Genomic DNA, 17,484 nt, shown 5'->3' with positions numbered 1-17,484 from the left:
GGTTTGTGGATGCTGTTTTCTTGTTATGGAATGGTACAGAGTCCAGACTGATAGGGGTTATAGATTATATTAATACTACCACTTTATTTTTGGAATTTAAAGGCAAATAGTCTACACAGGGGATAGAGTTCCTAGATGTATGGGTTTATAAAGAAGGAAAGCTTTTACAAACAGATTTATATAGAAAATCCTGTAGAAGAAATAGTTTACTTCACTGAAATAGCATGCACCTAGCACACACACACACACACACACACACACACATATATATATATATATATATATATATATATATATATATATATATATATATATATAAATTTGATACAGGGACAAGCCTTTAGAATATCTAAGCTGACAAGCGCAGATGTTAAGTGTGATGTAGCAATTAATAGTTTGAAGAATAAATTAATAGAGACAGGCTACAAAGGAGATGATTGTAACAAGATTCTATCCGACCATAGGGTGGTAAGGGAATAACAGAGGCAAACCTTATTTTAGAGATAGAAGGAATCATACAGGAGTCGATATAGAAACCCCTAGAGTTAAAGCGAATAAATGTTGTCTGGCTATACCCTTTTCTACAAACAACAATGACATATGACAGATTATAAAGATGAATTGGGAGATTTTGAAAAATGATGAAAAAATTTTGAGTGTAGTGGGTAATGGACCTAGTTACTCATACAAGAATAATAAGTCATTGAAAAGACTTCTTTGCTATGAAAATCATGTTGAAAAAAAGGGTACAATCTGACAGGTTAGTCATCTTTGGCTGTAGAAAGTGCAACTACTGCCAATATATGGCAAATGATAGTAACTTTTTACATCCCAGCACCATAAGGAAATATGAATTTAAGCATTATGCCGACTGCAGCTCTAGGGATCTTGTTTATTTAACAAAGTGCACTAAATGTTTGGTATTCTATATAGGTTAGGCCAACCGTACCCTCAGAGAATGGGTAAGAGAGTACTTATATGCCATTAACAGACAGGATGAAAACAATGCCCTAGCAAGACATGTTGAACAATGACTTAACACATAAATTTAAATTTTTGGCTATTGAGATGGTTAATAAAATCATGAGATTAGGTAATAGAAAGAATTACACAGAAACATGAGAGATGAGGTGGATTATGGGACGACAGGCTGACAAAAACTGGGGTTTAAATGATAGTCAGTTTAAAGCCATTTTTAATAGACCTTTAAAACACTGACAATATCTGCCTTTCTCATTTTTTTCCTTGATTTTAGATGTTTTAGTGGTTAGGTATATATGCACAGTTTCTTATAGGTTATGTTCTGTATTACATCTGATTATGCTAGTGTGCTATGTGAATATTTTTCACTGAGAAGGTGACATTTACATTTATTAGATAAGCAGAATGAACAGTGACATCTTATGGTCAATATACGAATGACACACAGTATAACAATGAATGCTTTTGTATGTACATAGATGCATTATAGTTTCATAGGTTCATAGGTTCATACTAGGCTATCTGCCCTAGGGCATTTATAAGCCTAGCCAGAGTATGTTTGGCTTTCGCCACCCATTTTAAATTAATTTTGCTATGCCCTTTTTCGAGGTTAGTATACTGTGCCTCTGTCTAACAGTGACACAGAAGTGATACCCGGGGTAAACCTACAATTTCCCATCCACTCATCAAGATTCCTCTTGAAGAGAGTCAATGAGGGACTCTGCCTAACCTGGACTGGGATTTTATTCCAGAGTGAAGGGAGCCTCTGGGTTATGAATATGTCCCTCCAGCATGTCCTATTTATTTCAGTGCTGAGGTTCAAGTCTCTCGAGCGTGTAGCTTGATGGGATTTGGATTTTTTGAGGTGCAGCATGTCTCTTAATTCCGGGTTGGACATGGCTTTATACGTCAGGCACAGGTTGCCTCTGAGCAGGCGGTATGCCACTGAGTATAGCTGGAGTTTCTTTAACAGGGCAGCATATGGCATCTGTTTGAGCCCTTTGATCCTCTTGGTGAGGTACTTTTGGGGTGTTTCCAGTTGCTGCAGGTGTTTTGTAAGGTACATCCCAAAAGGGGCATTGCACTCGATTATGGGCCTGATGAGGGTTCAGTAAAGAGGCACGATGACCTCCCCTAATCTAGATGTGAATCCCTTCATGATTAGGTGGGCTATATAAAATGTTTTTCTAACCACTTTGGCCACGTGGTTGTCAAATGAGAGATTGCTATCGACTAGGGTCTCCAGGTCCCTAATTACTTCCTCTGTACTTAATGGATTACCACCTATGTAGTAATTTGTGGGCACTTTGTTTTTGCCAAAGGGGATGACTATACACTTTTTGGCGTTTAGCTTGAGGCCATGGCTCTGGCATCAGTTGTCTGTTTCTATGAGGCCCTTTTGAAGGATGCTTGTGTCGGCTGGAGAGTTGATTATGGTGCCCAGTTTGCAGTCATCTGCGAACTTGGTCAGCCACAGTCCTTCTGTGTTGGCCTGTACCTCCAAGAAATATATACCGAACAAGAGAGGTCCCAGGACTGAGCCTTGTGGGACACCACTTGTAACTGGTTTGGAGTCTGACATGGCTCCAGCAATTCTAACCATGTGGGTTCTGTCATTGAGCCAGTTTGCAACCCATCTAGTGACATAGGGGTTTATATTTAAGCTGGTGAGATTATCTATAATGCCCAAGTGGGGTATTGTATCAAAGGCTTTTGCGAGGTCCAGGTAGGCTGTGTGGACCACCTTCCCTTCGTCAATGGCCTTGGTGACTGTTTCAAAGAAGTTGACCAGGTTTAAGAGGCAGGATCTGCCCTTAACAAAGCCAAACTGGGTAGGATCCAGTGTCTGTAGGTCCCCAATATCTTTATTTATGAGGTCCATGATGATCCTTTCCATAGCTTTGCAGACCAAGCTAGTCAGGCTTATGGGGCGATAGTTTCCAGGGTCTGTTGAGGCACCACCTTTGTGGAGAGGGACCACTGTTGCTGTACGCCACTCTTTGGGTACATATCCTGTAGTAAGGCTGAGGTTGAACAGTAGTTTTATGTTTGGGTTTAGCTCTTCTTGGAGTTCATGTAGGACGCAGCCCAGGACACCGTCTGGTCCCATTGATGCTGTGTTTTCTGCTTTGGAGAGGGCGGCTCTTACCTGAGCAATTGAGATGTCAGGGGGGGCAAGCACTCTGCTGGGATAGATATTTGCCGTTTTGGTGGAGAGGGAGAAGTTTGCTGAACCTGTCAGCTAGGATGTTGGCCATGTCTGTGGGTTCGGTGTATTTTTGTCATTTTGGACTAATTCTGAGCATATCTGGGAATTCCCACCCAGGTTCCTAACATAACTAAAGAAAGCCTTGTGATTATCCTTAGTGTCCTGTGCAATTTTTCTCTCGAAGCTGGCCTTAGGCGATTTTATGCGTGCCCTTAGTTTTTGCTAATACTGATCAGAGATGCCTTCCCTTTTTGGGATTTTGCTCTATCATGTAGTAGCTTCCTCCTTCTATTGTATAGTTTGTTTATGGTTGGGGTCCACCAGACAGGACGTCTGCCTTTGGAGGATTGGGTCTTGGTTTTATTTGGGATTGCATGATCCATGCATTCCTGAAGGTGTTCATAGAATGCATTTATAAAGGATTCTGCGGTCTGGGCCGTATTTTCCACAGGCCCGGGGGCTTTGAAGGATTTCACCTCGGTTTTGAGGAGTGTAAAATTTGCTTTAGAGAAGTTTTTCACTGTGGTTTTCTGGGCAGGGGGTGGGGTCGGGATGTGAATATCCAGTGAGATCAGTTTATGGTCTGATCTTACCAGTGAGGGGTACACTTCTGGTCTGGAGCATAGAGGCCCCATGTTGGTGATGATCAGGTCCAGTATGTTTTCCCCTCTTGTGGGAGTGGTAACAAGCTGTTCCATAGCATTTGAGTTTATGAATTCTAGGAACCTTTGAGCTAGGGTGTTGGGTAGTTGAAGTCACCCAATATAATGGTGTTTGGAGAGACCTTCATATTTTCCAGTGTTCTCAGGAAGGCCGAGTGGGGTTCCTGGGTTTGGGAGGGTGGTCTGTAGCAGGCTATAAACTGGAAGGCAGTTTTATCCACTGTTAGTTGCACATGGATAGTCTCTGATGCTTCGTGCTTTGCCACCAACCTGGAGGTGTGGGTATCTTTGATGAATATCGATACTCCCCCTCCTTTTGTGGTTCGTTCCAAGTTTTGGGGCTGAAATGCATGGTATGAGGTATAACCTGGTAGTGCTGGGGTGCTCTCGGGAGCCCTGAACCAGGTTACTGTTACTGCACAGATATCGATGTTCTCCATGCTAAGGAGAGTTTCAAGTGCATGCATCTTGAGGTTTAGACTTCTGGCGTTGAGTAGCATTACTCTTAGTTTCTTATCTCTTGTGATAACTATGGAGGTGGGTGTGTCTTTTGAGCCTTGCCTAAAAAAGGCACTATGGGGGTAGCAAGAGCCTTTGCCAATATCCGAAAGCCCAGGGGTGACAGGTGCAAGCCGTCCCTAGCGAAGCATTGTGGCTTGTCGAGCATATCATCCCAGGCTGACAGGCATTGGATCCCCTTTGAATGACACCAGTACTTAAGCCAATTGTTGAAATTGATCATCTTGTCTTCATATTGTGGCATCATTCTTGGTGAGGTTAAGATGCTACTCAAGGTCAGGGTCATACCGGCCTGGGCTACATGCTCAGAGAGCTCCTCTATGTCTCTTTTCATGTAGTCCAGGGAGGTATGTCTCAGGTCATTCACACCAGCATGGACAATGACTGAGTCATATTTGTACTTGCCTTGGAGTGACCTGAGTGCTTGTGTTATGTGGCAGATCCTAGCGCCCAACAGGCTGCTCACCGTGACCTTCTCCTTGTTCAGCCTGGTGAGCGGGACATCAGTGTGCCTGACGATAGAGTCACCTATTACAAGTGTATCAGGTGTGTTGTTTAGCCTTAAGGACTGTGACTGTTTGGCACACTGGCTTTGTGAGATATGTGTTGCACGTGTTTTGTTTTGGGGTAGCGGTTGCTTGGGTGTCTGCTTTGGAGGTCTCTGCTGCTTAGACAGATCTTTATTTAGAGCCTCTGAGTATGTTTTTGTGTGATTATGTGTTTGGTTTTCTGTCATGGTAGGTCTATGTGAGACTGGAATTGCAGTGAGTGTGGTTTCCTTCTCCTCCTGACTGGTTATGCGAGTACTGAGTTGAGAGAGCTTAGCCTCCAGTTTGGCTATATGGTTGCATCTCTCACATGTGTTGGAATTTGTTGGGAGGAGGAGAGGGTTGTCTGTGTACATGAGGCAGTTGTAACATTGCCTCAAGATTCCCAGATTCACCAGCTGGACCGGAGAGGAGATTGACAACTGACCTTTGGACATAAAAAAAAAATTTATTTTTTGAAATTCGCCGCCAGGATTATGGGTCGCGTCCGGACTGCAAGAGCAGCAGGGGACGGGGACGAGCATGTGTGTGTGTGTCCCTGTATGCAGGTGTTAAAGATTTGCCTCATATTCGATCTGATCTGTTCCTCATAATATCTGTGGTTTGTAAATGTTGCAATGCTTGATATTTGATGGTGTAGTAGTAGCATTGTTGCCTCACAGCTGCAGGTTCTGATTCTTGGCTGGGGTTCCTTCTTTGTGGGTCTGTATCTTCTCCCGGTTTGCTTTTGTGTCCTCCCATGTTACAAAGACATGTCTGCATTATTTCTTCCTGGGCCTCTGCTGAAAATTGTTTATTTGTTCCAAGTCAGACTGTCCTGATTAAAAATGACAGGCATTTGAATTTCAGACTTAGGGTTTCTGAATGTTTAACTCCTTGCATAATTGATGGTGCAGTGGTAGTATTGTTGCCTCACAGCTATAGGTTTTCTGGTTTGATTCTTGGTTGGGGTGTGCTCTGGTGCCCTGCCATTTTACAAACTCTGCTGAAAATTGTTTTGTTCTGTCAGTAAAATTGACAGGCATTTGAATTTCAGACTTCAGGTTTCTGAATATTGAATTCCTTGCATAATTGATGGTGCAGTGGTAGTATTGTTGCCTCACAGCTATAGGTTTTCTGGTTTGATTCTTGGTTGGGGTGGCTTCTGTGTGGAGTGTGCATCTCCTGCCTGTGTTTGTGTGGATTTGCTCTGGTGCCCTGCCATTTTACAAAGATGTGTCTGCAGTTTTAATCCTCTCTGCTGAAAATTGTTTTGTTCTGTCCATTTGAATTTCCAACTTCATGTTCTTCAGAATACATAGTAGCACAACCTTTTTTTTTGAAGATTATAAGATGAATATTTTAAATTTGTCCCTATTTTTGGGACTGTATTCCCCATTATTGGCAGGTTTTTGTGCTAAGGTTGACAGCTATGGCAAGAACTGAATTCACTGAATATGTTTGAGAGCTGTATTCCCACATTACTGGGTTTGTCCAGGTGTTTTGTACTAAGAGGTTGACAGCTATGGTGAGAACTGAATTCACTAAATGATAGCCATTTAAGTTTCAGTCTTCCTCTCTTTTACAAAGCAGCTGATGAGTGGTATGTTACTCTGACTGTTTTTGCTCAGGGACCTTGGCAGTAAAATATATGGTGGCAACACAACATTTTATTCTAGCAACTTTCCAAGATTATACAAGCAATGTTTAATGTGTCCCTGTTTTGGGCTTTGACTCCCCAATACATTTGGCTTTTCAGTTTTCTTGAGCGTAGATTTTACAAGGAACTGAGAGCTGGGGAATAGAAGTTTAATGCTTTGCCAAGTTAATACTATAGCACAACAGGCTGTGTACTTGCTTTTGATGCAGAAGGTTGTGGGTTCTACTCCCACAAGGGGTAGATGCTGCCATACTAAGAATGTTCTCCTTGGTGAAGATACTAACTATGAGTTCGTTATCAGTTTGCCATCCATTTCCTCTTGCAATATTATTACTAGCTTATCATTTTTTAATGTAATATAGGCAATTTATTCCTGAGGGCAACAGACACTTTATTTTTCGATGAAACCATGAAATATAAAGGTGATTGCTACCAACAACCGCTTCATTAGTTACAGATTTCTTTAATGTGGAATTATTTAGATGACTGACTTCAGAGATTGTGCATATTTACTGATAATGGACTGTAGAATTGTGCATATTTACTGATAAAGGTGGACTGTAGAATTGTGCATATTTACTGATAATGGTGGACTGTGGAATTGTGCATATTTACTGATAATGGTGGACTGTGGAATTGTGCATATTTACTAATAATGGTGGACTGTAGAATTGTGTATGTTTACTAATAATGGTGGACTGTGGAAGTCTGAGTAGACTTTTTTATGATAAATGTTCTCAACTGGGCAGTTTTGCCATTATGGGTGCATATGGTTTGTTTCATTGCTTACTGGAAAAATGTTCAAAACAAATTTAAAACACCCTGTAACAAGTGTACTGTATTGTACAAGGAATATAATTTTAGTACAATGAGGAAGGTGTATCAAAGAGCACATGTATGTTTCATATGCAAGGAGCCTATGATTGAAAACAGCCCAAAATTAATCTTTATCTGCCACTGGCAAAATGTATTTTCTTTGAATGTGGGTTTCAATGCTGTTTCAATGAATGTGAGTTTCAAGGGCAGAGAAGTTTTAATGCTAAGTTTTCATTGTGAGACTGCATTGCTTTGTTTAACAGATGACTTAGTGTTTGTGCTGTAAAATACAAAATAAAACTTTCAAATGAAGTCCAACTCATCATAGAATTAAAGCAGTATGCACATTAGTGTTTATGGTAAATGGAGTGAAATAGCCAAGTATAATGGTTCATTGGAATGGCTGCAGAGGCTCCATTCAACCATTATTTTGTCAGGGGAAGGGCAGCAAACTCAGACAGGCCCAGCTGAACTATACCTCCCAACTGTCCAGATTTTCAAAGAATGAATAGATTTTTGCTTCTTATTTTTGGTTTGTTGTTCATAAAATTTGTAGTTTTAATTCCTAAATGATTTGCCAGAAGTCACTCTAAGTTTCAGACTTCATAACCTTCAGAAAAATGCATGTTAAAGTAAGAGCTGTTCTATCAACTGTCTCAATTTATACAAGAGCAATTTTAGTACTGTTTATATGTGCCCCAATATATTTGGCCTTGTTCAGATTTACTGCATTAACAGGTTGAGAGGTACATGCAAATAAATTGCTTTATAGAATTAGGCATAGCCAACCTCTCAACTGTCCCCAATTTTGGCTCAAAATGTTGCTCTTCCCCTATCCCTCCCAAAATAGCAATTTTGGAAGAAAACATGGAGGGTTTACAATTAAGAAATAACTGTAATAATCAAAGTTATAGATTACTTGAAATGCATGTAGATTCTTTTATATTTTGTCAGCTGCTCAAGGTAGCAGTACTAATATTAAAGTGTCCCTTCTTTGACAGGTAGCAGCTGTATTGTGTGTCTATTTTACATTTTTGCATCACGTTTTGTCCATTTTTCATAAAATTGTGTTTTTGGCAAATTAGTGACATCACTAAAGACTGAAGTTAGAAAATGACAGACATTTGAGTTTCAGATTTTATACCCTTCAGAAAATTCATACTAATGCAAGACCTATTCTATTATCTTTCTAAGTTTATTAGAGCAATATTTAAAATTGTCCTTATTGTTGGGCCTTTGTCCCACTTCTGTGTATGGCTTTGTCCAGATTTCTTGCTCTTGAGGTTGAGAGGTATGACAAATGTGTCAGGGCCATCACAGTCAGCCAGAGAGATTTCAAATTGTGACATGCTTGTTGCACCCCACTCCCCCATGTAGTGACTCTGGATGTGTCCAAGCAAGGCAAGGAGTAGTTGTATCTACCTTGGATGGGGAGGACACACTGCATAAGTACTACAGTGGCTTTTCATCTGTCCTTGATTTTGCAGAATGGTCTGGTTTCTGTCATATTTTGTACTGTTGATTTATGCTTATTACTCAAAGTGCCTGTTGCTCTGTGTTTTTAAGTAGCAATGCTTTAATGAACATAAGGTAAGCTTGTCTGAGATCATAAGATGCAAGTAAGCTTTAATAAGCATACTGTTAAAGAATTGCCAAAATTGAAAGCCTTTCTGTTGTTGCCATACAGAGAATACTTGACTAGATAATGTATAAGCCTTGGGTATTAAAGGACAGGATTCCATTATTTTAAAAAGCTCATTACACTTGTTGGAGACTTCCAGTCATCTCTACAGACTTTACCCGTAAACTAAACAGAATGACAATCATGTGTGGTCCATAACCTGTACAGTAATCCTTTAAGCAATGTATCTTGAGCTTGTTTCTTGTTTGCTTTTCATTTTTTACTTTTATCATGTTTTCCCCATGAAACAAGTTGTCAGGCAGCAGGTCTTTTTGGATAAGAAACATTTTACAAGTGGGGCATCACATAGATTTCTACTTTCAGCATGTTACTTGGTACTTTAATAAATCTGAATATATTATAATTAGGACTGCAGTGCAAGGAGAAGTGGTTTGAGTTGAGTGCTTCTGGTTTTTCTTATACTTGATTTTGACTGGCATTCCAGTAATGTATTTAAAAAGTAATTTATTTTTTCATGCCTCACAACCTTTTGTTTCCATCTAGATATTAAGTAAGCTGTCATGCAGCCAATGCATTGAAATATTTTTATTCTTCTACACTTATTTTTGTCTTGATTGGACTTTCATAATGATGGTTTGCCACCCAGGGCAGCATATTTAATTAAAGTTAGTTTTTTGTGGTTTTGTGCATAGCTCCTCCCCTTTTTGGTTGTCCACACCCCTCCCCTTGACCCCACCCATTCAGCTGTCTCCTGCAGCCCCCCTGTGATTTGAAGTCACCAGCCGCCACTGCCTTTGGACATGCTAGAATAATATTGGGAATTCCTTTATAATTGAAAACAAGGGCCAATGGGGAGTGAGGGTGTAGTGCTTTTAATTTTTAGTGGTGACTTATATAATTTCTTTAGTGAGCAAGTGCCAGGTAGCTTAAGTGCAATGTGTTACAGGTAACTTAAATGCAAAAACGACAAACAGTAACTTTCTTTCAAGTGAAACAAGCAAATAAGTACAGTAAGCAATGCAGATATCACTAGGTATCCACAGAAGCGCTGAGAAGCCGCGTTTTAGGTAGAATTAGCATTCCAGGGAAATAACAAGCAAACAAACAACAAGCATACAAACAAAGCAGAAGCTATTATTGATTTTTATATTTTTATATATACAAATTTAGATGCCTTTATATAAATATGCGTTTTTTGCATATATACATTTTTTCTATAGATGTTTTTACATTAATTATGTGCTTTTTTAATGTTTTATTATATTGGTTTATATGTATATATATATATATATATATATAGCTTCTAGGATGAATGACTGCACTGTGTTTTTAAATTTTTGAAAGTTAGAGTGTGATTAGTGATTGGCTAGTTGACTTGCGATGCTGATATATAAAGCTGAGTCATACTGTTGTTTTTTATAAGTCTGATGAAGTGTCCAGGCAGGACACGAAAGCGCTAACTGAATTAAGCAGCAAACTTTCTTTCCTCAAGTGGCCGTGGTGTATTTCTATCTGTGTTGTTATACTATTTTGCTGTGGACGTTGGTCTTTTCTCAGAGAGATACTTTATTCTCCAACAGCTACTTTGTTAAAGCTATAAATAAAACAACTCTTCTGCATCACTGGAAGAGTACTGAAAGAGAAAAAGTCATAAGGCATCCTGTTAAAGATCCTTCATATATTTTGAGATTTCTGCATTTTCCTACAATAAAGTTTAAGCTAGTAGGGGAAATGGAACTGTAGATGGATAGCATAAAATATAATAGCATTGAAAGTGTTTGTGTGTAGTTTTGTGCAATGTGTTTTTTTTTTACTTATGGAATCATACTTTTATTAATAAAATGGATCTAGGACTATTGCATGAAATCAACTTTCCACAAAACGTAAACAACCGTACACACTTTAGAGAAAGTACTTTTCACCGAAAAAGCACTTTCACTAAAGTGTGCAAAAAAATTGTAAAACAACAAAATTAAAAAAAAAACACAGTACTCACGTTTACGCTGCACCCCCCATGTCCCCCCTTACTTTTATATTCTCGCTCCGAGATCGCACTACAGTGGGAAAAAGGGAATATTCCCTTATCCCCAATGTGCTACAATCTCAGCAACAGCCATTTCCCCAAATCTTTATCTTTTTTTAGCACACTTTCATGAAAGTGCTTTTTTGGTGAAAAGTACTTTTGCGAAAGTGTGCTCAGCAGTTTCACTTTCGGTGAAACAGTCATTCATTAAATAGTACGGATCCCAATAAAATATTGCAAACTCTCATAATCAACACAAAATATAGTTTTAGTTTCATCATCATCATCAACCCCCCCGTTTATTATTTTCTACATGGGGTCAGTTGTAGCATTAACTGTTGCCACCTGTCTCCATTCAGTGCCACTCTCCTGCATTCTTCAACAGTTATGTCTGACAGTTGCAGGTCTTCTCTCATGCAATCTATCGATCTGCTTGCTGGATATCCTCATTTTTCTCTTGCCTTCTTCCTGTCTCTCTCATATCATCTTCACTGAATTGCCTTCTGCTTTCCTGCAGATGTGCCTAACCAAAATAATTTGTTCTCTTTGACCTTTTCTGCAAGTGCAGCAACTTTGGCTTCTGCTCGAATTTCATTATTTTTACATCTGTCCCACAGTATGCATCCTACTAGCTATTTCAGACACTTCGTCATCACTGCTTCCAGCTTCCTCTACTACTCTGCCTTCACAGCCCAGTTTTCTGTAATGTGCAATAGTACTGGTCATGCCACTGTTTTATACACCTTACTTTTCAGCTTCTTTGACATACGTCTGCAGCATACTATCCTTGACACTCTCTGTCAGTTGGCTGCAGCCCCTAGGGCTGTCACCCTTTGCTGGGGTTGAAGCCAGACAGCTCAACCCCTAACTCCACCCATCTCCTCCCCTTTCTCCACCCTCTCTGCCCGCATTCACACCCATTTTGTGAATTAAATCGTCATGTCAGGGGAGGCAGGATGGCTTATTTTCCTTGTCACTGACCTGATCACATCACATTAGTGATCTTTATGCCAGTATTACATTTGTTTTTTTAAACATAATACTGGAGTCTGTGCAGTGTTTTCTGGACTACCAGACAATCATTCTGATTTCTGGATAGTCCAGGAAAAAAATATGTATAGGTAGCAAGCCTAACAGCTATTTTTATTATGGTTTTGACCTCCTCATTTATACTTCTCTTCTCCATAACCATCCCTCCCAAATACTTGTAGCTCTTCCGGTTTTCCATTCTATCACAATTTTCAGCTTCTTCTGATTCCCCAATTTACTGCCATGACAATTATCTTTTCTGTAATCGGGTTTATCCCATGTGCTTCAGTTTTGCATTCCATTCACCTATCATTTGCTAAAGTTCCTGTTTGAATTCTGTTTGTAACATCACATTGTATCAAACAAATAAAACTCTCTTGGTGTCCAAATTAGCCCAACCATTAAAATAATCCACAGAAAACTACACAAACGCAAGGCTCAGGCATCAAGACTTAGATATCTTTAATAAAACACAGAATACAACAGCAAAGCTTTCGAGTAAAGTAACTAGTTTTCAGCGTTACCATTCATAATACCCTGCATTAACTCTCTCTCTCTCTCTCTATATATATATATATATATATATATATATATATATACACACTCTATCCCAACAAATTATTCATTCAATCAATTATGCACAAAGAATTATGTAAATACTAATAATGAAAGGTTAAAAGACATAATACATTAATAATGCCCAGGAAAAAAATCATAAAAATCATAAAGATAATTTCTTACTTACAAAAACCATTTTTAGAAAAAAATATTTTTTATAAAAATTATACCTTATGAAAAAATCTTCATAAAATATAAGCTTTATAAAAGTAGTCTTTACAAAAAATATTCCTTACAAAAACTATATCGCTATAAAACATTTCTTTACAAAAATTCTCCCTTATATTTTAGGATAGATTTAATACTAGTTTTAACATTCATATCAGGTGGTTTATCTGCCCTAAAATAGTTAATCCACCTGTACTTGTCCATTTCAGTTTTTACACGTTACCTCCACTTAAACCAAGATGTACTTTCTGTATAATCCAAATTTAAAATTATGGTCATTACCCTTGGTTGTAACGTGTCTATATAATGTATTACTATCTATTTTTCTTCTAACCTCTGACAAATGTGACTGTACTCTTTCCTTCAATTTCTGATTCATTTTACCAATGTAAAACTGTTCACATTTCATACAGTTTGCCAGATACACTATATCAGAAGTAGAGCAAGTAGCAGAAACAGTGAATTTAAAAACATATCTTGTGATTGGCTGAATAAAAGTAGTATCAGTATTAATATTACCACAGGCTAAACAGTTATGACATGGAACAGATGATTTTGGGTTCATTTGTAAAGTACTAATATGATCAAACATTAAATCCTTATAACATATTCATGACTTTAAATTCCTTTCTTTATAAATGTAAATGAAGATTTATTTCCTACTATTTGTTGAATCTCAGGACTGAATTACAAAATAGTCCAAGTCTTATATATTACATATTTTATCATTGAAGTATGCCTATTATATTTCATAACATATCTTACAAAATTATCATGTTTAATAAGTTCAGGAACATTACCTTTGCTAGAAAATACAGGACTGTAAGTAAGTGATGTTAATTATTGGTAATGGAAGGAAGGGGTGTGTCATGATGGAAGGGTCAAGGAGTATAAATGTAGAAATAGAGGTGTGGTTGGGAATTGGGGGTAGGGTAGGGAAGTGGAGTAATCCAAAGTGAAGTGAGAGCGAATGGAGCAGGCAGACCCAATATAGCAAAGAACAGCAGAAATAATCAGTGCAGTTGGAAAACTAACTGGTAAGTACAGGGCTATACTGTTGCAGGAAAATAGTAAAGTAAATTCTAGGGGATATAAACTTAGACATAGTGGAAAGTGGAAAGAGAATAGAGGGAAGATGTAGAACTGAAGGTTGGCTTGGTAGTGTGTGAGCAGCCTAATACAGACAGTTATTTAGTTTGATAACACTAAAACCATAGCATACAGGGTAATTGCTGTTAAAATGTAGAGCAGATGAATCTATTTGGGGAAGGGGACCAGGCTTCGAAGAGAGATGGCTAAGCTTGGTGACTGCACTGTATATTTCATGAGGTGTGATAAGTTAGGGAGAAACAGTATAAGGTTAGACAAGAGAAAGAATATAATGTTAGACAATAAAAAAATCTAATAGAAGCTACATATATAACAGAGAGGGATAGGAAAAGAGATAGGATTGAGGGGTCTAGGTAGGAGAGATACTTGTAACTTAGGGATAGTGACAAAGACACCTATTATCAGAAGAAAGGAAGAACAGAAAGGTACACTGAGTAAACTGCAGTATGAAGAATTGATAGGACAAGTTAACAGAAAGATAAAAACAATGCCAATAGAAAACATAGAGCTGAAAATTTAGATGTTATGAACACAATATGCATTGAAACAGAAATGCATTCAGTGTTATAACATAGAAAACAAGTGTGGCAAAGCAGTATAAGCAGCAGCAGACAAAACAGCAAATTGAATGCTATAGATATTGTATGGCAGCAAAACATAAGAAAAACAGTAGTACACATTTAGAAGCAAGTGGAAATGTTTTACACTAAAATGCAATAGAAATGTAGTAATAGAAGGAATATACAGGGAGCTGAGCCATAAACTAGCAAGGAAAACACATGTGAAAGTAGATACAATATACTAGCAGTAAACACACTGCTCCAATATGTTCCATAAAATGGACATGTAGTAGCAACCAGGAATACAGTTTGGGTAAGCCAAATGGTTATTGACGAACCTTAAAACAACTATACATTGTGTTTAAATAGCCACAGTTAAATTTATTAGTCAGACAAGGTATAATATGCAGCAGTTAACAAAAACTAAAATTACAAGGTTTCCAGCAGTAGCTAGAAACATGACTGTATATTAGCAAATATGTCTAGCATGAAAGAACCACTACTGCAAAGTTCACACTAAACAAGAGACTTCTAAACAGTCGTCAGTACACCACTTCACAGCATGACAAAAATAGTAAAACTATATATATATATATATATATATATATATATATATATATATATATATGATATATGCATGTTTACCTGACCTGTGTCATCTGTCACTTCTTTTAGCACATCCACTACCTTTGTCTTCCATTTCCCCTTCCACTAATCCCAAGGTGGAATCTGATATATCTCACTGAAACCCTGGTTATAGCAGGACTACAGCAGTGCCACAGTATGAGCAGGGTTTTGTGTGCCCTGACTATGCTTAACCGAGGCGACATGGAGAGGTAGTGCCCTCTCAGTAGATCAACCCTTGCCCATTGGGCATCAAAGTCTATGCTGCAAAGTGCACACACATCTGCTGCTGGCCAGTCTGTAGTGGACCAAGCAGTCATGACCAGACAGTCAACTCACATCCATGCTCCTTCCCACAGTGTGTCTCCACATGCTGGTGTCACCCCTTTAGCCTCCTTTGTGGAACAACATAGCCAAGTGTTTCCATACGTGAAAGGGGCAGCCAGGACTGTTTTGTGAGCTGTCAGCATGGATGCTCTGCACTGCATTACAGTAACACTGACAGTTGATCAACTATGTTCTGTAGTGTCAGACTCACCTAGTGGGGATGATGAATGCTATGCAGACCACTGACAATTTCATCTGTCTGTGGTTGTTGTGAAGTCTGATGCCACTGGAGTCTATCATGTTTACTGACCTATTTATTCCCTATATGACAATTTTGTCATACTTTACATTGATATATGTTACTAGTGATATTGACAACAGTTCTGCAGTATGTCCTGACTTGCTTTCCTGTTTGCATCATTTGATAGCAGAGAGATAGGGATGGATTTCACAGAAGTATATCCCTTGTTGTCTGCCATACACATATATATATTTCAGTATGAGTCTGTATGCATACCTGTGTCTCTTGTGGCCTAAGATGATGGTCCCTGTCATGATAGATTTGTATATGTTCTGTTCTATGTTACAATTTTGTTATGTCTGATGCTCAGTGTGTACATCTAAAGAGTAATTTCCATTAGATGCAATCTGATCTGCTATGGTGGGACAACACCTGAACATCAGTGTTTAATCTGTATACTTCTGTACATGTGGCTTGTCATAAGGCAAATGTGTGTTAGATGCAGCCTTTTTGCCTGAGCCTGGATTTGTTGTTGCATTCTCCATTGTTCACGTCTGTTTCTTCTGCTCCTGTGTTCTCCTGTTCCTCCTATGATAGCTGTGTAATGTCATTTTCAGACAGCTGGGGTTCTAGGGTAGTTCACCCACACCTGCAGCAAGAAAACTGCCATGTGTGGTTGTTAGCATATTATGTAGCATGGCATGCACAGTAATCATCTGTGCTGCCTTTTCATGTGTGTATTGCAATACACTCCCTGATGTTTGGACTTGATTCTCCAATGGCTATCTGAGAGTCACTTCAAGTTCAACCCTCCAATGACTGAGGCAATATCGGTGCATGCCACTGTAAGTAAATTTCATCTTCTTTTATCCCCCCCGACTATGTTTATGGGACTAGAAAAAAATGTTTCCATTAGTGTGGCATTTATCTTGATGACACATTGACTTTGAAAGGCCAAATATTGCCTGTCATCAAAACAGGTTATTTTCAGGTAAGAAATGGTACTTATATTCATAATCTAATTCTATCTAGAAATAGAAAACTACTGCAGACCTGCTAATTTAATATCAGCATAAGAAGCGTGCTGAGCAAAATAGAGGAACTACATGCCACCTTGTCCCTAAAGTCCTCTGACATAGTTCTCCTCACAGAGACCTGGCTCAAGCCACATATTAACAACAATGAGTTACTTCCCTCAGGATATAATATACTCAAGAAAGACAGAACATCCAAAAGTGGTGGTGGCATTGCCATCCTATACAAAAAGAACTTTACTATTGACAATATGGACATAAATCCCTCTATATTTAATAATGCAGAAAGCCTATTCACCAAAGTTAAACTCAATACCCAAAAACAACAGAATATAATTGGAGCCTATATTCCCCCTGGTAACAGCATTGACACACCCGAGGCTATTCTCCACTGGTCATCCCAAACCCTCCCCCATGAGACACTCATATTAGGTGACTTTAATATCAGCTGGTCCACATGCATCTCTCCCCTCCCCACTACTCACATAAAAGTTCATGGCATCACTCAACTAATCCATACCCCAACCAGAATAGACAAATCCTCCAAGTCTCCTCAGTCTGAAGAAACTACCTGACAGGGTGAACCATCTACCTCACTGAATAAAGAACGTTCAAATTGTAGAGCTCGTGGCTTATGTGTCCTTGGATTTGAAGCTTATCTGCACTTTTATGGTTACCTGTTTTGCCTTTACTGGTATTATATCTGAGTTGTGTTCGTGGTATATTTGAAGCTT

The sequence above is a fragment of the Protopterus annectens genome, chromosome 7.part0 (genome assembly GCF_019279795.1).
Source record: "Protopterus annectens isolate FY-2018-M chromosome 7.part0, PAN1.0, whole genome shotgun sequence".
In the NCBI taxonomy this organism is placed as follows: Eukaryota; Metazoa; Chordata; order Ceratodontiformes; family Protopteridae; genus Protopterus; species Protopterus annectens.
The sequence above is the reverse complement of the archived record's forward strand: the minus strand, read 5'-3'. Positions refer to the sequence as shown.